The sequence below is a fragment of the Notolabrus celidotus genome, chromosome 21, assembly GCF_009762535.1.
Source record: "Notolabrus celidotus isolate fNotCel1 chromosome 21, fNotCel1.pri, whole genome shotgun sequence".
NCBI classification, from domain to species: domain Eukaryota; kingdom Metazoa; phylum Chordata; class Actinopteri; order Labriformes; family Labridae; genus Notolabrus; species Notolabrus celidotus.
In genome coordinates, this window is record NC_048292.1 from 6,036,183 (window position 1) to 6,061,988 (window position 25,806).

At 41.8% G+C, this 25,806-nt stretch overlaps 1 long non-coding RNA gene across 1 annotated transcript in view; it reads right to left on the reverse strand.

The window, feature by feature from the left end:
• Window positions 1-3,922: 3,922 nt before the first annotated feature.
• LOC117805231 overlaps window positions 3,923-25,806 on the reverse strand; it is a 35,944-nt gene continuing 14,060 nt past the window's right edge. Inside the window, exons 2-3 of the long non-coding RNA XR_004629380.1 lie at window positions 4,624-4,738; window positions 3,923-4,525 (exon numbers count right to left, since the gene is read on the reverse strand). This is a non-coding gene — a long non-coding RNA (uncharacterized LOC117805231). The remainder of the gene's footprint in view (window positions 4,526-4,623; window positions 4,739-25,806) is intronic.

Genomic DNA, 25,806 nt, shown 5'->3' on the forward strand with positions numbered 1-25,806 from the left:
AGTTTAACCAGACACAGCCTTCATACAACTTTATCTCCATTTACTAGATCAACATACTGACAAACCACGCCGTGCTACAACATGACATCTGTCACCTGTGCTTGTTTACATCCAGGTAGTAGAGCTTCACGATACCTCAGGCCTACAATAATGAAAATATGAATAACTCGGTGAATGAAATGTTCATTCTGATGGTGGTGGAGGTGGCGTTACTTCCTGAACAAAATTGAGAGTTAATGTTCAACATCAGAGGTCAAATCAGCTGTCATTATGTATTATGAATTATCATGACTGGCCAATTAAAACACTTCAAACCAGTTTGTAGTCCCTGCATTGAGGCTTTGTAGAAGTAGGTATGCATGCACACTCGTGGAGCCGGGAACAAGAGTTCCATATAAAGCTTTCTAGATTATGGACTCAGTTTGTAATTATTGGAGTCCTGAACCAGTGTTGACTGGGTTTAATGTCCGTACGCCTGTTTGTCTCAGTGGCCAGTCCTGAAATATTGTCCAAATCAACAACCAGGTGAGAGCCAGTGTGCTCTCATACTGGCCCTTCATCTCACCTTGTTGGGAGTGCAGTGATGATAAAAGAGGGAAACATGGCGCCAATTAAAACTCTCAGCGGCTGAATTCTCATGACCTTCAGCTACGAAGGACATCTGAGAAAGCCGTGAGAGCCGGAGCAGTTTAAAAAATGAATGAATGACATTTAAATCTCTGCGGTTGTTTTGATGTTTTGAATCGGCTCTCGGTCCGTCTGAAGAGGATTATTTGTCATCTACCTGCTTCGAGCGTACTGGATACACTCTTGATGTTTCAGCCTTTAGCTTTAGTTGAAGGACAAACCGTCAAGATCACTTTAACGGAAATGTTTTCTCATCATATTCAGTTTGTCATAAACCGGCTGTAAGGGAGAATTATTGCTCTGGGCCAGTCTGGTTTCAGACTTGTGACTGGTTTGATGTTGCCCCCCTCGAAGGCTCTTTCTTTGTGAACCGCTGTTTTATCACAAGATGAAAGCGTTTGCACGACTGCGTATACTCCTGCCATCAGACTCAAGCTTGATTTTCTTGCTCATTCAATGACCCAGATAAACACGTCTGCTATTGTAGTCAACTCAAATGAGACATTTTTGTCATTAAGGGTTTTTAAATGGTTTTCATTGTTTCCAGCTTTGTGTGGGACGAGGAGAAGGTGAAGAGAGAGAGAGAACGCATAAAGTGGGGAGTTTAAGTCTGATTTCAGGTGAGGACAACACACCACCTGACAGCTAAACTGGGTCAGTGTCAGGATTCAGGGCCCAGCATATCATAGCGGACTGCAGGGATTCAAGCATCCAGGATATTCTGCTTGTTATGTTCTGAAATCAGCAGGTGGACTAAGTGGCTTGTTTCCTATCAGAGATGCTATTGTTAGAATAATGTTTGCTTTAGAGATTTTACGCCACAGTTCCTTCTACATATTGTCGATTTTACCTCACAGTCTTTGTCCATCAGCTGTTTCTGTGATGTATCAGATAAGAGAAAGACATCCTGCTCCATCATTTCCCCGGGCTCACAATGTCTGACAGAGAATGAGCGACTGTTTCTCCAAAGATGTTTCATACCGCTAATTTGTTTTTCCAATTATGCCGTGTTTGAGAAGCGCTGCCTGGATTATAGTCACAGGAATGTTTTTGTTGTTCTCAGCCATGTTCAACTCAATTATGTTAAAGGATGTCAGTGAACATACGCACATGAAGCTCATGAAACATAATCATAGATGTTTCATTCAAAGTGAGCCTACACGGTTATTTTCCAGGCGACGGAGGAAGAAAGACGACATGAGTGATCTTTGTTTGTGGAGGTGAGACGATAAGAAGACGAAGTTTAAAGAGTAAACATTTTACAGATAATAAGGTTTAAACCCACACAGGCAAAATTATTTGTTGACAAATAAAGACAAACTTTATTAAAACAGTATAAACGCTGTGCCTGAGGTATCGATGTTCATTTCAGTCGTCAAACAATTCTACGAGCTCCAAGCTCTTTGTTTGACTTCTATGATCTTTCTCATCAATCAAGAGTCTTACCAGTTTCTGCTCACAACAACAACAACAACAACAAAGCTACAACAACGACAATAGACTCGACTACAGACACGAAGACAACACAACAACAGAACAAAGACAACAATAAAACAACAACAACAGACAGAACAACAAAAATGACAACAGACACAACAACAACAGACAACAAATAAGGACAAGAGACATGACAACAGACACAACAACAACAACAGACATGAAGACAACAGAAACAGCAACAGACACGACAACAAAAACGACACACACACAACAGACAACCAAAAACGACAACAACAGACAGAACACTAAAAGGACAACATACACAACAACAGACATGACAAAAAAAAGCCAACAGACTCAACAACAACAGACACAACAACAAATGACGACACGACAACAGACACAAAAACAACAATCATAACAATATAAGGACAACATACTGTACACAACACCAACAACAAAAACAGACATGACAAAAAAGGACAACATACACAACAACAACAGACACAACAACAGACATGACAGAAAAAAACCAACAGACCTCAACAAACAACAACAGACACAACAAAAAAAAGGACATCATACAGGACAACAACAGACACAACAACAAATAACGACACAACAACAGACACAAAAACAACGACATAACAAAAAAGGACAACATACTGTACACAACAAAAACAACAACAACAGACATAACAAAAAAGGACAACATACACAACAACAACAACAACAACAGACAAAACAACAACAGACATAACAAAAAAAGGACAACATACACAGCAACAACAACCGACACAACAACAACAGACATGACAAAAAAAACAGACTCAACAACAACAACAGACACCAACAAAAAAAAGGACATCATACAGGACAACAACAAGACACAACAACAAATAACGACACGACAACAGACCCAAAACAACAGACATAACAAAAGAGGACAACATACTGTACACAACAAAACAACAACAACAGATCATAACAAAAAAGGACAACATACACAACAACAACAACAGACAAAACACAACAGACATGACAAAAAAACCCCAACAGACTCAACAACAACAGACACAACAAAAAAAGGACATCATACAGGACACACACAGACACAACACAAATGATGACACGACAACAGACACAAAAACAGACAGACATAACAAAAAAGGACAACATACACAACAACAACAGACAAAACAACAACAGACATGACAGAAAAAACCAACAGACTCAACAACAACAGACACAACAACAAGTGACGACACGACAACAGACACAAAAACAACAGACATAACAAAAAAGGACAACATACTGTACACAACAACAACAACAACAACAACAACAGACATGACAAAAAAAGGTCAACAGACAACAACATCAGACACAACAAAAACATACATGAAAACAACAGACACGACAACAAAAAGACAAAAAGACACAACAACTGCAACGCAACAACAACAACATACACAACAACAACAGACACAACAACAAAACAAATCCACAACAAATCCAGAAAAAACAGAACCACAAGATAAATATCTTGTTTATCTTCTCTCATCTTGGGCGCACAAGATAAAAACTTGAGGGCTTAGGACAACAACTGAAGACAATAAGATAATAATGTTGTGCCTGCAGTAATCTACAGTATCTTCATATTCACAAATGGTTGATCTATCCAGTTTTTGCTGTTGTGCTGAGTGTCTGCTGAATGTCTGCATACCGCTCGCCATTATGTTCATTATCACAGCTTCATCAATCAGTCTTTAATTATTAAACGCCAAATCACAACAAATGTTCTCTGAGGACGATAAGGAGATCGATATGAGGTTTTATTATAAATTTCTTCTGCTGCTCAAAAATATCATTTAAAACTGCTTTAAATTTACAAACAAAACAAGATGCATTATTAACATCGTCACTATTTACACCACAGTTAGGAATGAAAAACTCTCTATCCAGGGCTCCATCTGCAAAATGCACTGAAGAGCCTGCTTGTTTGTGTGTGTGTGTGTGTGTGTGTGTGTGTGTGTGTGTGTGTGTGTGTGTGTGTCTGTGTGTGTATCACCATCTGAAACACTGTTTTGAGTCTCTGCCTGTTCCTTCTCCCTCCAGCAGAAGCAGACAGCCTGTCTGAGTCTGAGTCATGACGCCATAATCCACAGAGATTACTGAGGAGTCATATGAGGAATCAGTATCAGAGACGCGACTCTGGAGCATTCTGAACTAAGAGGGACAGATAAAGGATCCTCTTCCCAGGTGCACACAGAGGTGAAATTAGTGCCTGTATTCATTCCCCTCAATCTTTCAGCCTGTTTACCTGTACTCCGAAAAGTCTTTGTCCCTGAGAGAAACCCATTACTTATCTTTATTGAGATCTGCCGTCAGTCTTTCTTGGTGACTGGAGTTCACGCTGAGCTTATTCGTACAGATTACTGGAGACGTTTTAGATAAGCTGGAAAGCAGAGTCCACAGGTAGATGTATTTGGACTTGCACTTTAACAAAGCCTGTAAAAGGTACAGTACCCCTGTGCAAAACTACCATCACTATACCTGAATTCTTCGTTTCACTCTTATCCAGTGTAAGCCCACAGCTGGAGGAACCATTAGCATCCAGGGCCGAGGTGGAGTCCAACTTTAGGAAATCCATCACGGTTGCAGTCGAACCCTACAACAAAAATGAGAAAGTGTGGGTTGGTGGAACATGGTTAGCCCCGTCCACATTTATTTATCCAACCTTCATTTCTGCAAGTGTGTTGCAGTGATATCAGTTAGCTTTGAGACATGACATGTTTTAATTATTTACAGCACTTTGGCAAACTTATTAACACTTTTAAAATATAATAATTAGAATTAGAATTAATTATTTTCTGTTTTCTTAAAAAAAAATCTCCATTTTAACCCTTTTTTGTGCTCATTTTGATGCTTCTTTACCTTTTATCTGTCCTAACTAGTCATGTTTTATCTTTTATTTACTTATTCTTAACTATTTCCCTTTGTTGTTATATTATACATTTTATTGCGAATGATGTTGCATTAGTCTCTACTTCTAAATTCATTTCTGTTTAAGTTTGGCCATTATATATTGGATTTCAATCACTGTAATTGTATGAAAGGTGCTCTATAAATAAAGCATGCTTGATTGATTGATATAGAATCTGGTAGTCACTCTATACAGATATCTATATGTTTCCAATGTCTATATGTATGTATGTATGTTTATAAAGTCCCTGTGATGGAAATAATTGGAAACTGTAAGGGCCTGTGTCCATGAAAAGCATTTTTAGCACCTCTCACAGCACTGACTGTTGCTAGATTAACTAAATTGCTCTATGTGTTTTTAGTTTTTGCTTTTATTCGTTTATTTATCATGAAATTTCAAAGTAAAAAGAGTAAAACTGAGTGAAACCATGTCTTAGCATGAGCAGCAGCTCCAGACCTTGAACTGTAAAGAAGCGAGTGTGGTTAGTTTCTCATCTGTACAGACCTTTGCCACTGTTGTTGATATCAAAAGTGTGGTTCTGTCTTGATGTTAATTGGTTGGGGATCAGATAGTAGTATGTTCTTTAGTTGCACCATTGAACAGCTGTTGCTGAGGCCTTTTTTTTTCGTTACCTTGCAGCGCTGAAAATGAACTGCAGCAGTTTGTGATTGAAAATAGGTGCTGCCAGCATCAGCATAGATAACCACAAGTATAGAGCTACAGGAAGCATCAGAAAGAATGCAATGCGTTCCTTCGGATATCAATTAATCTTTATTTATGAGTGATTGATTGATAGATATCACAGTCAATTATTTCCCAGGAAGTCTGACTCCAACTTGATCTTGAAGTTCCTTCGTGTAGTCAGATTTGACTAAGTTTTGACTCACAGAGGGACTAACACCTGGGTGAACTTTTAAAGCTTTGTTTCTCTCTGCTGGGTAATGAGTACATATCTCACTTCCTGTTGTCTTCAGATCACAGACCTGTCTGTTGCACCTCACACGTCTCTCCCTCTGTGACCTCTCTCCACCTCCAGCTCAAAGTTCAGTGGGCCTCAGATGGAGCCCTGTGGAGCGGTTCAGAGGTTATCTGCTTTTTTCCTTGTCAGTCCCAGGATTTCAACAGTCACATCAGTCAGCACAGGTGGGGTACGAAAACACTGCAGTGTCTAAATTGCTTCCACAGGGCAATCCTCATTGTTTACACAAGTTCCTCCTGCTTATCACAAAGTCATTACAGCCCGGGGCGGACTGTGAATAGAGATGCTGCCCAAACAGCACAGTGTGCAAGAGTGTAAGGAGCTGTAAACTGGGCTCACTGTGCAGAGGAGAGAGTGGGATACCGCCGTGACTTCTGCTGTGTGTGTTTGTGTGTTAGTGAGATAGAGGGGAGTGTGAGAGCCAGATCTTCTGATGAGGAGAATCTGTGTCCTCGCCACATAGGGTGGAAGCATGAGAAACTCTGTCAACAAGCAGGCTGGGACCCAAATCAACACCCTGCTGACCAGACAGATGAAGAGTTTATCCTTGGTCCTGATGAGGATGGGGAGGATGATGATAATGATGAAATGATAATGATGAGGTTAATGATGATCATGATGAAGATGATTCTGAGAATGATGTTGATGATAAGGATGATAATGATGATGATGAAGATGATGAGGTTGCAAATGGTAATGATGAGGTTAATGACGAAAATGATGATGATGATGATGATGATGATGATGATGATGATGATAAGGATGAAAATGATAAGGAAGTTGAAGAAGATAATGATGAGGATGATATTGATGAGGAGGTGGATGAGATGATGATGATGATGATGACGATGAGCAGAAGATGAGGATGATGATGAGGACAAAGATGATGAGTGGAGGTTGATGATAACGAAGAAATGATATTCATGATAATGATGAAGGGGATGAAGATGATGATGAGGATTGATAATAATAAGCAGGAAGGAGGGGATGAAGATGTTGAGGATGATTATTATAATGAGCAGGAGGAAGAGGACGATAATGATGAGGATGATGATAACGATGAAACTGATGACCAGGACGATGATGAGGATGATGATAATGATGAAGATGATGAAGATAATGAGGCTGAGGATGGAAATGATGAAAATTATGATGATCAGGAAAATTATGATGATGAAGATAATTACCAAAATGATAATGATGATGATAAGAATGGAGATGATGATGAGATGATGATAATGTGGGGATGACGTGAGGGTGATGATGTTGATGATGATGATGATGATGATAAGTATGGGGATGATGAGGATGATGATGATCAGGGTGATGATGAGGATGATGATGTGGGGATGACGATCAGGGTGATGATGAGGATGATGATGATAAGTATGGGGATGTGGATGAGGATGATGAGGATATGAGGGTGATGATGAGGATGATGATGAGTATGGGGATGATGTTGAGGATGATGATGATGAGTATGGGGAGGATGATCAGGGTGATGATGAGGATGATGATGATGAGGGTAAGTATGGGGATGATGTTGAGGATGAGGATGATGATGATAAGTATGGGGATTACTATGAGTATGAAGATTATGATCAATCATGGAGTAGTATCCTTACCATAACTATTGAGCTGCAGCATTAGGAATACAGCTCAAGTAAAAGCTTAATGAAGATGTTTCAACATTTGAATGAACGCAACCTTATTAATATTATCATATCTATTAGAATATTTTCTTAATCATGACAAAGTGCTTCGTAAAGAGAACTTAAATACAGCCAAAGAATTAAACAATGACAGACAATCCTTAAAGATTAATGTAATTTAAAATCAGAATGTTTGATGGAGCTGGACTTAAAAGTTAAATTAGGACATCTTGATTCAAGTTGTTTGACCCGATCACATCAATACATCTGTTCACATTGACAGACAGATCTATTTCAGCTCACCTCCTCACCAATGAAGCTAAATCCGACATCTGATCCCACCCGCACAGATACATCCAGTGTTTCTAAAGCCTGAAATCAGTATCTGTGGAGTTAACGGCTCAGACTAACAGAGGCTTTTTAAGGTGACTCAATAATGTGCTCTCTCATACTGCAGAAAAATATCACTGGTATCTCAAGTGAGGAGAAGCATCCATGCTGCCATCTGCTGGTGGAGAGCAGCAGTTAGTTTGCAGAGAAAGGCTTGATAGCTTTAGTAATCTGTTGCACGGAGACAGACACACACACAGGGAAGTAATAAACAGGTGTACCAGCAGATAAACACAACGCACACAAATTACTTAACATTCAAGGACAGGTGGTTACGGCCTGGGAGTGAGGATGTGCTGCAGGTGTAAATCCACCCGATCAATCTTAAAAAAGCTGACGTCCATCATGTCACGGCTGTTCTGCTGTATCAACAAGTTTAAGAGCACACACACACGCACACACACTTAACGTGTCGTTCACACAGCCGATGGCCTGAAGCAGCAGCTGAGTGACTGTCATATTGATCCAGCAGCTTCTCCTCACCTCTGCCGGTGAATTCATGCCTTAGTTGGTTTCTCTTATTGATCTCTTCGCTCTCACAGCATCAGCAGTGATCGACCTATCAGGCGGCTGATTGAAGATAAATTTCACAGCCATATTGCAGCCTCAGAGCGGCCCACAGCTTAATCCACTTATCTTTCCTAATTACTGGAGTGTGTCAGAAAAAAAGGGAACGCGGCATAATTCAATTCCTGCTTTCCTCAGATGTCCCGGCATGCTGAAATAATAAAACAGAGCTACACACACCACAAGCTCAAACACCGCCCGTCCCCGAGCCTGTGGGCAGCCCTGTGACGCGACTCCCAATGAGTTCCTCTGTCTGACAAGAGCCAAGGACGATCACTCGGGATGGGAGGCCGTTTGGATGGGTGTGTTACGGCTGTCGTGATCCCCCTCTGCGGGCAAACAATGGGGCGTTGTTCGGAGGCACGATCGCACCAGCAGGGGGGAGGGGGGTGGTTGAAATAAACACACCCCATGGCACAAATTGATTGTTTGTGCAGCAGCTTGTCTCACACCCATGCACACAGGGAGACAAACTACAGGAAGTCAGGGACAAACTACACTTCATGTTTCTCCACAGTGAGTTTCTTTGTGTTATGTTTAAATTGCCGTATGATCGTATGAATAAATGCTGGAGAGCAGTAAAGAGATCCCAGCATCACTGCAACTTAGGTCCAAGTGGCAACCTCCAGTCCTAAAATATGAAGCCCATGTGGTCATGCTAAAAACTGCAGTTCATAGAGCGTCCACTAGAGGCTGGCTGCAGAAAACACTGGACAACCACATACACACCCATGTCAAAAGAGACGATCTTTTATTTTTTAAGATATTAACATAGACTGTATAAATAATGGACGTAGCATCTGTGACGTCACCCATCTGTTTCTGAAGCCCTGTTTTGAAGCCAATAGGCAGCGGCGGCCATATTGGATATGCTGAACTCAATATAACTGCTGTCGAGTGAGTGTGGCATAAAGAGGCGGGCTTTGAGCCTCCTCGCCAACAGCTACAGTGTTCCTGCTTGCCAACCAAGTCAGCTGTGCCTCTCATAATGGAAAACTCGTAATCTAAATACCTTGAAATTGCAGCGTTATGAAAAAATTTGCGCACCCCCCCCCAGAGTGTTTGCCTATCGAGAAATGAGCTATCCAGACTACACTCGTTTTTTGTACCAGGCTGTAAACATGTTTATTTCTGCTGTAACTATCGGCTTTTATTAATTTGTGTGTATGTGGTTTCCAGTACTTCCAGAGCCAGCCTCAAGTGGACACTTGAGGAACTGCAGTTTTTTTTTGTTTTTTTTTGGGGGTCATTTTTGCCTTTAATGACAGGACAGCTGAAGAGAGACAAGAAATGTGGGGAGTGGAGAGTGGGGGAAGACATGCAGGAAATGGTCGACCAGCCGGGAGTCGAACCAGCGACTTCTGCGACGAGGACTGTAGCCTTTAAACATGGGGCACTTAAACCAGTAGGCCACCAGTGCCCCGAACTGCAGTTTTTAACACTTCCTCATTGGCTTCTATTCTGGCGGCCGGAGGTTGCTGGTTGGATATTAAAGTTACAAGTTTTGCCCAAATAAGGGAATGCCTGACTTGATTGACAGGCAGGCACCATGTAGCTGTTAGCAAACAGGCTAAAGGCCTGTCTCTTTACCTCACACTAGTTCGAATGACGTTAGGTTGAGGTCAGCATTTTCCAATATGGCAGCCGCAGAAGATAGGCTTCAAACAGCGCTGGGTGACATCACAGATAATATGTCCATTTATTATACAGCCTATCCTTAGGTCTCAAATCAACAGAACTTAGATCTAATGAGTTGAAGTCATTGTGATCATATTTTGGTTAGTGTGTTGGTGATTGTTACGACATTAAGGTACGGATGACATTCTGACTCCTGAATACCGACTTAGTGATGTAGTTTTGTTGGATTGAAGCTGCTTGTCATCCCTCCATGCTGCTTTCTGGGGATAATCTGCAAGTTTGAGACGTAGGAATTCCTCCGCTAAACTTTATCCAAACCACGCACAACAAGAACAAACAGAGGAGGGTGTTGGACTATCAAATCTTACTTTTAAAGAGGACATCTGTTCATCCTCCTCCCTGCTCCTCTGAAAAACCTTGAAAAAACATGATTAGTTGCCGCTGATTTTTCAATGAACTGATGCTGCGTTCAAGCAGGTGGGTTGGCTGGAGAACACACACACAAATAGAGACACACAGGGACGCATCATCTGATGGATGCCAACCACGCGTGTCCTTGGTTGATGTGCTGTTTCCACAGCAACACGGGGGTCTTTATCGTCATCACCAGGGAGCTGGGTTAAGCCAGAGCAGGAGTTTCTTTAAATAGCCGTCAGCCGCTCACAGCAACACACGATTAGACAAAACCTCCCCAAACTCAAAATACGCCTGCTGTGTCGTCACCCGCCACAGTAATGATCTTTATTTATCCCATCCGTTTTTTCTTTACCGCTTAAAGGAGCGCAGTGTTCCAGAGGAGGGAAACAGCACAGGGGTTAAATAATGGGGAGACAAGTTTATGAGACAGGGTTTAACAAAAGGAACAAGGACGGGACAGAGGGAGTGAGGGTAGACTGAAAGAGGAATAATGTGAGACGCTCTTTACTTTGGTGGCTCGGTTAAAAGAGATTTAAGGATCCATGACGAAGACTGGAATCATTTCTGCAGGTCGTCTTAAGGAGACAGAAAAAAAGACAGTCAGCCAAACATAAGGTTAAAGACTCTGTAAGGCTCAATTTAAAGTATTGTTCCCAAACCTTAGACAGGCTGAGACTCTAAAAATAACGTGTATGACAGTTCTGGTCGAACATTTTATAATATAATGCACCAGGGTCGTGAGAACAGTATGGAAGAGGTGTTATTGAGATGTTCAGGTACGTTCAGATCGGGTACAGATCAGGGTTTGGATAAAGGCGTACCGAAATAATGTAATTTTAGTGACGCATATGCTGTAAATTAAGAGGTTGAATAAATATCTAATGGTTGACTTTTGCTGTACACTAAGTGGAGACCTAATGTGAGGCACGAAAAAACTGCAGTTCCTCGATTGTCCACTTGAGGCTCGCCAAAGAATCTGCATCAGATCTCATGTCAAAACAAAGCGACATGCTCCATTACATCAACATGCTTTCAACATGTCTCATGTTATAACAACTGCTGCCACTAGAGGTCTCCATCCACAGTAAACTGACAGTAAACTTCACCATGGGATGGAGATGATGAATGGAGGACCCAAATAATTTCCCCCAATGGGTGATCAATAAAAATATATCTTATCTAATCTTAAATGTCACATGCTTTACAGGTGTGTTTTTGATAACCTGTGTGTTGTAAAATGTCACGTTTGTATTAAATGATCGCTCCACATTAACCCCAAAAATAAAACAATAATAACAAATACAATAACAGTGATACTACTTCTAGTACTACTACTACTATGACTACTAACAACAATACTTATAATGATACTAAGAATAATAATAGTGAAATAATAAAATAATAAATGTAATAATAATAATAATAATGATACTTAAAAGAATAATAGTAATAATAATAAAAATAATAAAATAATAATACATAATGACTATAATAATAATAACAATAACAATATTAAATAAAACTTAAATGAATTTAAATATAATTATTGATAAAACTTATTATATCGATACGTCTACGACCGATAATACTAATAATGGTAATAGAATTACTGATAATAATTATAATAACAATAATATCAAAAACAATAACATAATAATAAATTGATAATATTAATAATGATACTTCTACTAATTCCACAACTATTACTACCAATAATAACAGTAATAATAATACTAACAATGACAATAATTTCCTCATAAAAACAATAATAATCATAAATAAAAATAATAATACTAAAAAGAATAATAGTAAAAATAATAATACATTATGACTATAATAATAATAATATTCATAATATTAAATACATCTTAAACATGTAAATAAATAATATTAATATTGATAATACTAATTATATTGACACGCCTACTACTGATAATACTTATAAACTGTTATAGTAATAATGATAATGATAATAATCAAAATAATAACAAAAACATAAAATAATAATAAAATTGATCAATAATAATAATGATACTACTACCACAACTACTACTACAAATAACAACAATGACAATAATTGTTTCATAAAACAATAAATAATAATAATAATATAATAATGTAATAATAATAATAATAATAATAATAATATAATAATAATATAATAATATAATAATTATAATAATGTATAATAATAATAATAATAATAATAATATATAATAATAACATAGAATAATAATAAAAATAATAATAATATATAATAATAATATAATATAATAATAATAATAATAATAATAATAATAATAATACAATAATAATAATAAAATAAAAATAAAAATAAAAATAATAATAATAATAATAATGATTAATAATATATAATAATAATATAATAATAATAATAATAATAATAATAATAATATAATAATAATAATAATAATAATAATAATAATAATAATAATAATAATAAATAAATAAATGTCAGAGGGAGTTTCGAGTGTCTTCTTCACTCAGATCTAATATGGAGAAGTCACAAGTCTTTGATCATACTTTGGTTAGTGTGGTGGAGAGAGACGATGTGGTGAAGTGTGGTGTTAAACAGTGATGGTGGTGAAGGTGTAGAGATGTTATTCTCTCTTTAAACAGTTTCTTTCTAAGTATTGTACAACTGTCAAAGTGTTACAACAAATCAGAGGAAACAAACTGACACAGCCAGCTTCACAGATCTACAACAAAAAAGCTGCAGAGCCCTTTTCCAGACACTCACACCTTCTTAAACACATTTACTCTCTGACCTGATTTTTATACAGTGTGTAGTTGAGTCAGCTGAGACTCTCTGCCTTTTGAATGAGACCCCAGCACAGGTTAATCTGTGGTTGTAGAGTCCACAGGGAGAGCTTCAGGCTGTCTGTTTTCAAGCCATCAAAATGACTTGTTCCTTTCCGTCCTGCACGCTGGATGTTTGAGGACGAGTTTGGTGCCGACCTTTCCCGCAGTAAATTCAGGGTGAAAGCTCCATGAATAACTTTTTACCTTTTTGAACAGAAACAACAGAAACTTTATTATTCCAGGCGAGGTGGGAGTGCCCTGAAGGTTTAATGAGTTTTTTACTGCTGCAGCAGAAAAATAATGGACACACTCCATCAAATCCAAATATTTATTTGCAGTGTGATTACGTGTCCGTTTAATGGCTTTTTTTCTGCTTTCAAACCTGTGAAATTTCCTTCTTTTCTCAGTTTGTTTTTTATTAGCTTGTTTTTGTCTTCTTTTGACCCTGACTGCGTTTGAGTACATAACCGTTCTGCATAATAAACATGCAAAGAAACCACCTCTATTACAGCCGCAATCATAACAGGTGAGTGGTGCAAACCAACAACATCATCTATTCACACAGTCGTCCAGACTAGGTGGCATGAAGTATGCCTCCACATACACTCAGTGAATAAAAATAGACGTGTGAAGTAACAACAGGAAACCCCAACATGCAGCCTGTTGCGTCACAAACCAAATACTTGATTTCAATATGATATATGTTGCTGATTATCCTACAGCAATGATTACATGGAAGAATAGACAGGAGATATTGGAGGAGATTAAATGTACGCCCAATGGGAAGTGATTCTGCTGTAAATGCAGGAAATAATGCCATGCAGTGACCAATCACAGGGCTTGTTGTCCCATTGTTCGACTTGTAGTTGCATATTGGAGGAGGTGCATGTCAGGCTAATCGTCTAGGCTTCTGCGTCGAACAAAGAGCTACGCAGGCCTACAGCGTCGATTCGAGGAAGAAGATTAAACCAGGCTTTGGTTCCGCCTCCAACAAGGCAAAGAGCCAATCATAGTTTAGGATTTTTCGGAAAGGTGTGACCTGCAGAAGAGTGATCTATTATGATTAGGTTAGGGTTAGGGTAAGGGTTACTAGGATTAGGGTTAGGGTTAGGGTTAGGATTAGGATAAGGGCTATGATTAGGGTTAGGGTTAGGGTTAGGGTTAGGATTAGGGTTAGGTTTAGGATTAGGGTTAGGGTTAGGATTAGGGTTAGGGTTAGGATTAGGGTTAGGATGATTAGGGTAGGGTTAGGGTTAGGGTTAGGATTGGGGTTTGGGTTTGGATTAGGGTTAGGGTTAGGATTAGGGTTAGGGTTAGGGTTAGGGTTAGGGTTAGGGTTTGGGTTTGGGTTAGGATTAGGGTTAGGGTTAGGATTAGGGTTAGGATGATTAGGGTAGGGTTAGGGTTAGGGTTAGGATTGGGGTTGGGTTGGATTAGGGTTAGGGTTAGGATTAGGGTTAGGGTTAGGGTTAGGGTTAGGGTTTGGGTTTGGGTTCGGATTAGGGTTAGGGTTAGGATTAGGGTTAGGGTTAGGGTTAGGGTTTGGGTTAGGATTAGGGTTAGGGTTAGGTTTAGGGTTTGGGTTAGGGTTAGAAACCAGAACCAAACCGAACCAGAACCAAACTGAACCAGAACCAAACCAAACTAGAAACCAAACTCAAGCAAACAGAACCAGAACCAAACCAAACCAGAACCAAACCGAACCAGAACCAAACTGAACCAGAACCAAACCCAACCGGAACCATACCAGAACCCAAACCGAACCAAACCGAACCAGAACCGAACCGAACCAAAACCAGAACCGAACCGAGCCAGAACCAAACCGAACCAGAACCGAACCAGAACCAACCAGAACCGAACCAGAACCGAACCAGAAATGAACCGGAACCAAAACCAGAACCGAACCAAACCAGAACCGAACCGGAACCGAACCAGAACCAAAACGGAACCGAACCAGAACCAAACCAGAACCAAACCAGAACCAAACCAGAACCAAACCAGAACCGAAACTAGAACAATACCAGAACCGAACCGGAACCGAACCAGAACCGAACAAGTACTGAACCGAACAAAACCAGAACCAAACCGGAACCCAACCAGAACCCAACCAGAACTCAACCAGAACCGAACTCAAGCAAACAGAACCGGTACCAGAACCATATTCAAGCAATCAGAACCAGAACCAAACTCAAGCAAACAGAACCAGAACCAAACTCAAGCAAACAGACCGAAACCAGAACCATATTCAAGCAAACAGAACCAGAACCAGACTGCAGCAAACAGACCAGAAACCAAACTCAAGCGAACATTTTTTAATGTCCTCAGTGACAAACCTATCCCTAATCCTAACCCTAACCCTAACCATAATCCTAACCCTAATCGTAACCCTAACCCTAACCCTAATCCTCCTAACCCTAACCCTAATCCAAACCCAAACCCTAACCCTAACCCTAACCCTACCCTAATCATCCTAACCCTAACCCTAACCCTAATCCTCCTAACCCTAACCCTAATCATAACCCAACCCCAAACCTAACCCTAACTCTTACCCTAATCCTAACCCTAAGCCTAACTCCAATCCTAACTCTAACCCTAATCCTCCTAACCCTAACCCTAACCCTAACCCTAATCCTCCTAACCCTAACCCTAACCCTAACCCTAACCCGAATCCTCCTAACCCCAATCCTAACCCTAATCATAACCCTAACCCTAACCCTAACCCTCCTAACCCTGACCCTAATCATAACACAAACCCTAACCCTAACCCTAATCCTCCTAACCCTAACCCTAACCCTAATCCTAACCCTAACCCTAATCCAAACCCAACCCCAATCCTAACCCTAACCCTAACCCTAATTCCAACCCCAACCCTAACCCTAATCTTAACCCTAACCCAAACCCTAACCCTAATCCTAACCCTAACCCTAACCCAGACCCTAACCTCATCATAACCTAACCCTAACCCTAATCTTAACCCTAACCTAACCCTAATTTAACACTAACCCTAACCCTAACCCTAACCCTAACCCTAACCCTAATCCTAACCCTAACCCTAACCCTAATCTTAACCCTAGACCCTAACCCTAATCCTAACCCCAAACCCTAACCCTAATCATAACCCTAACCCTAATCTTAACCCTAACCCTAACCCTAATCATAACCCTAACCCTAACCCTAATCCTAACCCTAACCCTAATCATAACCGTAACCCTAATCTTAACCCTAATCCTAACCCTAACCCAACCCTAATCTTAACCCTACCCTAACCCTAACCCTAACCCTAACCGAACCCAACCCCTAATCTTAACCTAACCCTAACCCTAATCCTAACCCTAATCATAACCCTAACCCTAATCTTAACCCTAACCCTAACCCTAAACCTAATACTAATCCTAACCCTAACCCTAATCCTAACCCTAACCCTAATCCTAACCTAACCCTAATCTTAACCCTAACCCTAAACCTAACCCAATCCTAACCCTAACCCTAACCCTAATCATAACCGTAACCCTAATCCTAACCCTAACCCTAACTCTAATCTTAACCCTAATCCTAACCCTAACCCTAACCCTAATCTTAACCCTAACCCTAACCCTAATCTTAACCCTAACCCTAACCCTAATCCTAACCCTAACCCTAACCCTAATCTTAACCCTAACCCTAATCGTAACCCTTACATAAACCCTATCCTTGCAACCCTATTAGGGGTAGGGGTTAGGGATTTGGGTTATGATTAGGTTTAAGATTAGGGTTAGGGTTAGGGTTAGGGTTAAGATTAGGGTTAGGATAGGGTTTAGATTAGGGTTAGGGTTAGGGTTAGGGTTAGGATTAGGGTTAGGGTTAGGGTTAAGATTAGGGTTAGGGTTAGGATTAGGGTTAGGGTTAAGATTAGGGTTAGGGTTAGGGTTAGGGTTAAGATTAGGATTAGGGTTAGGGTTTAGATTAGGGTTAGGGTTAGGGTTAGGGTTAAGATTAGGGTTAGGGTTAGGGTTAAGATTAGGTTTAGGGTTAAGATTAGGTTTAGGTTATGATTAGGGTTATGATTAGGGTTAGGGTTAGGGTTACGATTAGGGTTAGGGTTAGGGTTAGGGTTAGGGTTAGGATTAGGGTTAGGGTTAGGATTAGGGTTATGATTAGGGTTAGGGTTAGGGTTACGATTAGGGTTAGGGTTAGGGTTAGGGTTAGGATTAGGGTTAGGGTTATGATTAGGGTTAGGGATAGGGTTAGGATTAGGGTTAGGGTTAGGGTTAGGGTTAGGGTTAGGTTTATGATTAAAAACCAGAACCAAACCGAACCAGAACCAAACCGAACCAGAACCAAACTGAACCAGAACCAAACCAAACTAGAACCAAACTCAAGCAAACAGAACCAGAACCAGAACCAAACCAGAACCAAACCAGAACCAAACCAGAACCAAACCAGAACCAAACCGAACCAACTGAACCAGAACCAAACTGAACCAGAACCAAACCGAACCAGAACCAGAACCGAACCGAACCAGAACCGAACCAGAACCGAACCAGAACCGAACCAGAAATGAACCGGAACCGAACCAGAACCGAACCAAACCAGAACCGAACCAGAACCGAACCGGAACCGAACCAGAACCAAACCAGAACTGAACCGGAACCGAACCAGAACCAAAATGGAACCGAACCAGACCCAAACCAGAACCCAACCAGAACCGAACTAGTACGAACCAGAACCGAACCGGAACCGAACCGGGACCCGAACCGGAACCGAACCAGTACTGAACCGGAACCAAACCAGAACCAAACGGAACCGAACCAGAACCCAACCAGAGCCCAACCAGAACCCAACCAGAACCGAACTCAAGCAACATAACCGGAACCAACTCAGCAAACAGAACCGGAAACCAGAACCTATTCAAGCAACAAACCCAGATCCAGACTGCAGCAAACAGAACCCAGAACCCAAACTCAATGCGAACATTTTTAATGTCCTCAGTGACAAACCTAACCCTAATCCTAAACCTAACCCTAACCCTAATTCTATCCTACCCTAATCCTAACCCTATACCCTAATCTAATCCTAACCCTAACCCTAATCGTAACCTACCTTAACCCTAACCCTACCCCTAATCCTAACCTAACTCTTACCCTAATACTAACCCTACCCTAATCTTACCCCTAACCCAAACCTAACCCCAACCTAACCCTAACTCTTACCCTAATCCTAACCCTAATCATACCCAAACCCTAACCCTAACCCTAATCCTAACCCTAACCCAACCTAACCCTAACTCTACCCTAATCCTACCTAACCTAATCATAACCAAACCCTAATCCTAACCCTAATCAGAACCCAAACCCTAACCCTTATCATAACCCTAACCCTAATCCGCCTTACCCTAACCCTAATCACAACCCCCACCCTAACCCTAATCATAACCCTAACCCTAACCCTAATCGTAACCCTAACCCTAACCCTAATCCTCCTAACCCTAACCCTAACCCTAATCCTAACCCTAACCCTAACCCCAATCCTAACCCTAACCCTAACCCTAATCCAAACCCCAATCCTAACCCTAATCTTAACCCTAACCCAAACCCTAACCCTAATCCTAACCCTAACCCTAACCCAGACCCTAACCCTAATCATAACCCTAAACCCTAACCCTAATCTTAACCCTAACCCTAACCCTAAATTTAACACTAACCCTAACCCTAATCCTAACCCTAACCCTAACCCTAATCCTAACCCTAACCCTAACCCTAATCTTAACCCTAACCCTAACCCTAATCCTAACCCTAACCCTAATCATAACCGTAACCCTAATCTTAACCCTAACCCTAACCCTAATCTTAACCCTAACCCTAACCCTAATCCTAACCCTAACCCTAATCATAACCGTAACCCTAATCTTAACCCTAATCCTAACCCTAACCCTAACCCTAATCTTAACCCTAACCCTAACCCTAATCTTAACCCTAACCCTAACCCTAACCCTAATCTTAACCCTAACCCTAACCCTAATCCTAACCCTAACCCTAACCCTAATCTTAACCCTAACCCTAACCCTAACCCTAATCTTAATCCTAACCCTAACCCTAATCCTAACCCTAACCCTAATCCTAACCCTAACCCTAATCTTAACCCTAACCCTAAACCTAACCCCAATCCTAACCCTAACCCTAACCCTAATCATAACCGTAACCCTAATCCTAACCCTAACCCTAACTCTAATCTTAACCCTAATCCTAACCCTAACCCTAACCCTAATCTTAACCCTAACCCTAACCCTAATCTTAACCCTAACCCTAACCCTAATCCTAACCCTAACCCTAACCTAATCTTAACCCTAACCCTAATCGTAACCCTCACCATAACCCTAATCCTTGCAACCCTATTAGGGGTAGGGTTAGGGATTTGGGTTATGATTAGGGTTAAGATTAGGGTTAGGGTTAGGGTTAGGGTTAAGATTAGGGTTAGGATTAGGGTTTAGATTAGGGTTAGGGTTAGGGTTAGGGTTAGGATTAGGGTTAGGGTTAGGGTTAAGATTAGGGTTAGGGTTAGGATTAGGGTTAGGGTTAAGATTAGGGTTAGGGTTAGGGTTAGGGTTAAGATTAGGATTAGGGTTAGGGTTTAGATTAGGGTTAGGGTTAGGGTTAGGGTTAAGATTAGGGTTAGGGTTAGGGTTAGGGTTAAGATTAGGTTTAGGGTTAAGATTAGGTTAGGGTTAGGATTAGGGTTATGATTAGGGTTAGGGTTAGGGTTACGATTAGGGTTAGGGGTAGGGTTAGGGTTAGGGTTAGGATTAGGGTTAGGGTTAGGATTAGGGTTATGATTAGGGTTAGGGTTAGGGTTACGATTAGGGTTAGGGTTAGGGTTAGGGTTAGGATTAGGGTTAGGGTTAGGGTTATGATTAGGGTTAGGGTTAGGGTTAGGATTAGGGTTAGGGTTAGGGATAGGGTTAAGATTAGGTTTATGATTAAAAACCAGAACCAAACCGAACCAGAACCAAACCGAACCAGAACCAAACCGAACCAGAACCAAACCGAACCAGAACCAAACTCAAGCAAACAGAACCAGAACCAGAACCAAACCAGAACCAAACCAGAACCAAACCAGAACCAAACCGAACCAAACTGAACCAGAACCAAACTGAACCAGAACCAAACCGAACCAGAACCAGAACCGAACCGAGCCAGAACCAAACCGAACCAGAACCGAACCAGAAATGAACCGGAACCGAACCAGAACCGAACCAAATCAGAACCGAACCAGAACCGAACCGGAACCGAACCAGAACCGAACCGAACCAGAACCGAACCGAACCGAACCAGAACCAAAACGGAACCGAACCAGAACCAAACCAGAACCCAACCAGAACCGAACTAGTACCGAACCAGAACCGAACCGGAACCGAACCGGGACCGAACCGGAACCGAACCAGTACTGAACCGGAACCAAACCAGAACCAAACCGGAACCGAACCAGAACCAACCAGAGCCCAACCAGAACCCAACCAGAACCGAACTCAAGCAAACAGAACCGGAACCAAACTCAAGCAAACAGAACCGAAACCAGAACCATATTCAAGCAAACAGAACCAGATCCAGACTGCAGCAAACAGAACCAGAACCAAACTCAAGCGAACATTTTTAATGTCCTCAGTGACAAACCTAACCCTAATCCTAAACCTAACCCTAACCCTAATTCTAATCCTAACCCTAATCCTAACCCTAACCCTAATCCTAATCCTAACCCTAACCCTAATCGTAACCCTAACCTTAACCCTAACCCTAACCCTAATCCTAACCCTAACTCTTACCCTAATCCTAACCCTAACCCTAATCTTAACCCTAACCCAAACCTAACCCCAAACCTAACCCTAACTCTTACCCTAATCCTAACCCTAATCATAACCCAAACCCTAACCCTAACCCTAATCCTAACCCTAACCCCAAACCTAACCCTAACTCTTACCCTAATCCTAACCCTAACCCTAATCATAACCCAAACCCTAATCCTAACCCTAATCATAACCCAAACCCTAACCCTTATCATAACCCTAACCCTAATCCTCCTTACCCTAACCCTAATCACAACCCAAACCCTAACCCTAATCATAACCCTAACCCTAACCCTAATCGTAACCCTAACCCTAACCCTAACCCTGAGCCTAACCCTAACCCTAATCCTAATCATAACTGTAACCCTAACCCTAATCCTCGTAACCCTATAAGGGGCTTAATCTGTGTTCAATTATGAGGGGGTCATTGGACAATTTTCGCACATGTAAGGGGTCCCTGGCTCCAAAAGTTTGAGAACCCCTGATCTACAGAGCAGAGGAGTGATCTACAGTGCTGAAGAGTGAAGTACAGAGCTGAGGAGTGATCTACAGAGCTGAAGAGTGATCTACAGAGCTGAAGAGTGAAGTACAGAGCTGAGTAGTGATCTACAGAGCTGAAGAGTGATCTACAGAGCTGAAGAGTGAAGTACAGAGCTGAGGAGTGATCTACAGAGCTGAGGAGTGATCTACAGAGCTGAGGAGTGATCTACAGAGCTGAGGAGTGATCTACAGAGCTGAGGAGTGATCTACAGAGCTGAGGAGTGATCTACAGAGTTGTGTCTCAGGTAAATTACAGGGATGATGTGTTGTGTCCAGCTGTCCTCACAGATATTTCTCAGTTTTTCATTCGTCTACTTCTTTACTGCAATTGCAAAATCAAAAACGAATTAAATATTTTAATTAATATCTAATCTGATGATTATTTTTTAGCTGGTAGTGTTTTTATTTCTGGTATATGTGTGTGCATTTCAAACATTCATAGACACATTTAAAGATTGTGGTGCACTCTTGCTTCCTGCTCAGCACAGGCTGCACACACACACACACACATCCAGATATATACCCCCTATGGCCATGCAGCATCTCTTCACAGCGCTTAGTCACAGATGAGATTATGAGCGAGTGGTGGGTGGGGGCTGACTCATGCAGGGAAACATTCATCAGCACCGTCTCAACGTTCAGGTGTTGTGACATCAGCTGCATCTTCCAGCAACTGGAGGAGAGGGAGGTGAAAGCAGCTCTAATCCAATAGGATCTGCATGTCCTGGAGTGATATAAACACACTTATGATAGTGGAGCTCAGGAAAATCACACTAATTACAAACCGCTGTGTGTAAGCTGATGGGTCACAGGGTGCAGTACCACAGGATGACGTCTAGAGGGAGCTCTGAGTATGGAAGGAAGAGATGGATCTGCTGAATGCAGGAGGAGTGAGACACAGCAGCCTGTTCTGAGTTTATTTACTTAAAACTAAATAAAGAGAAGAACTTATTCAATAATTCATAATAATACATCATTATAATAATAACAATAATAAAAGTTCCACCTCTTCTCCTCTCTTCTCCTCTCCTATCCCTCCTCCTCTCCTACCACTCATCTCCTATTCTTTCTTCCCTCCTCCTGTCCTCTTCTATACCGTCTCCTCTCCTCTTCAATCTCTTCTTGCCTCCTCCCCCTCCTCCTTTCCCATCCCCTCTCCCCTTCTCTCCTATTCCTTCTCCTCTCCTCCTCTTTTATCCCTAATTTCCTCCTCCCCTCCCACCCCTCTTCTCCTATCCACTCCTCCTCTCCTTTCCTCTCCCCTCCTCCTATTCTCTCTTCTCCTCCTCCTCTCCTATCCCTTCTCTTCTCCCCTCCTCCTTCCATATCCCTCCTCCTCTCCTCTCCTTCCTCCTCTTCTCTCAGCCACTCATCATCTCCTATTCCGTTTTCCCTCCACCTCTCCTCTCTTCCTCCTCCTCCACACCCTCTCCCCCTCTCCTATCCCCTTTTCCCTCCTCTCCTCTCCTCTCATCCACCTCCCATTCGCTCATTCTCTTTCTCGTATCCCTCATCTCCTCCTCCTCTCCTATCCGTCCTTCTCACCTCTCCTTCCTCCTCACCTCTCCTACCACTCATCTCCTTTCCCTTTTTCCCTCCTCCTCTCCTATTCAATACCTTCTCCTCTCCTCTCCTATCCCTCCTCCTCATCCTCTCCTCTCCTTCTCTCCTCCTATCCTATCCTATCCTTCCTCCTCTCCCTTTTGTTTCTCTCTTTTCTCCTATCCCTCCTCTTCTCCTCTCCTTCCTCCTCTCCTCTCGTCTCCTCCAACTCACCTCTCCTTCCTCCTCTGCTCTCACTCATCTCCTATCCTTTCTTCTCTCCTTCTCTCCTGTTTGATACCTTATACTCTCCTCTCCCATCCCTTCTTCCCTCCTACTGTCCTACCCCTACCATTCTCTCATTCTCCCTTTTTCTCATTTCCCTCATCTCCTCCTCGCCTCCTTTCCTCCGCTCATAACCCTTCTGTTCTCCTCCTCTCTTTTCCCTCCTCATCTTTCAATATCATATCCCTCCTCCTCTCCGCCTCTCCTACCACTCCTACTCTCCCATCCCTTTTCCTCTCCACCTCTCCTCCTCCTCCTGGAAGATCACAGACAGTAGTTTCCGGAAACAAAGATGAGGCAGCGTGTGGAATCACAGACGTATAAATAATAGATTGAAGTTTTGGAGCTTTAGCAGCACGGAGCAGACGGCAGAAAGGCCGATAATTACACTTTTCATTGATTATTGGAGACTTTTTTCCTCTCAGCATCGTTTGAAGGCACCGGAAGAGCCTTCACATGAGCGTTTAGAGGATTAATTATAGATGAGTGCTGGTCTGAACACACGAGCCCCTCACTCTCTGTTCCATTAACAGCTGTATCTGTTTCTGCTCACAACGTCAGCTGATGAATCCACTTTACATTCAGCTGAACGCTCCTCCATTAGCATGCCATACGCTGAGACAATGCAGGAGGCCGAGTGCAGGAACACATCGGATCAGACGAGCAGGTAATGTTTGCACAGGATGCTGCTTTGCTAAAAAATGCAAAGTGTGTTTATCAATTTCAAAGTACACACTGAGGAGAACGATTGTGAAGGTAGTGATCGTATGAATAACAAGTGATTCATTCAGAGGGAGCAGCAGAGGGCCTGCAGCCCACGGACAGGCTGAGTGAGTGATGGTGGGGTCCACTCAGCCGCCAGCAGACTCACTGAAGGACTGACGGAGGCTGCTTCAGAGCTGTCACCCCCGTCTGACCTGAGGGGATACAAGAGGGAGGATGGTGGTGTTTTCTGTCGCTCATTTAGGATGAATTAACACGATTAAGATTTAACTGTGTGAAAAAAACAAACAGGGAAAACAAACAAATGAATTAAGAGTTGTAAACGTGAAAACATTAAAGCGGACCGGACTCAGAGAGGAGGAAATAAAAGACTTTTACCACCGTAGTAAAACGTTAAAGCTTCTGCTGTGTGTGCTTCTGTTTCAACCTTACAGGTGTTTGATTTGGGGATAGGGCTGGGTGATATTTTGATAACGATAATTATGGTGATATAATTTTAAAATGTACGACAAAAATTCATTATGGGGCGCTGGTGGCCTAGCGGTCTAAGCGCCCAATGTATAGAGGCTATACTTCTCGCCGCAGAGGTCGCTGGTTCAATTCCCGGCCGGTCAACCATTTGCTGCATGTCTTCCCCCGCTCTCTACTCCCCACATTTCCTGTTTGTCTTCAGCTGTCCTGTCAATAAAGGAAGAAATAGCTCCAAAAATATTTAAAATAAATAAATGAATAAATAAATAAACCTGTAATTACACCCCTCAACCACTAGAAAGGGAGGGGCGCTAATGAGCCTTAAATGCTACTTGCCAACCCAACGTTAGACAGAAGAAGAAGACGGCATTGAACAACCAATCATGTCACAGGGTGAGAGGTAGGCGGGGCTTAGAGACGATCGGAGCAAAATGTAAATAGCTAAAATGAGCAACAGTGAAACTCAAGAAAACTCATAACTGACCAGGTCAAAGCACAGTTGTTAGTCACTGTGTCAGGGGGCGCAAATGAGCCTTAAACGCTAGCTTTCACCCAACGTTAGACAGAAGAAGGAGATGGCTTTGAACAGCCAATCATGTCGCAGGGTGAGAGGTAGGCGGGGCTTGAAGACGATCGGAGCAAAATGTAAATAGCTAAAATGAGCAACAGTGAGACTGAAGAAAACTCATAACTGACCAGGTCAAAGCACAGTCGTTAGTCACTGTGTCAGGGGGCGCTAATGAGCCTTAAACGCTAGCTTCCACCCAACGTTAGACAGAAGAAGGAGATGGCTTTGAACAGCCAATCATGTCACAGGGTGAGAGGTAGGCGGGGCTTAAAAACGAACGGAGCAAAATGTAAATAGCTAAAATGAGCAACAGTGAGACTGAAGAAACTCATAACCGACCAG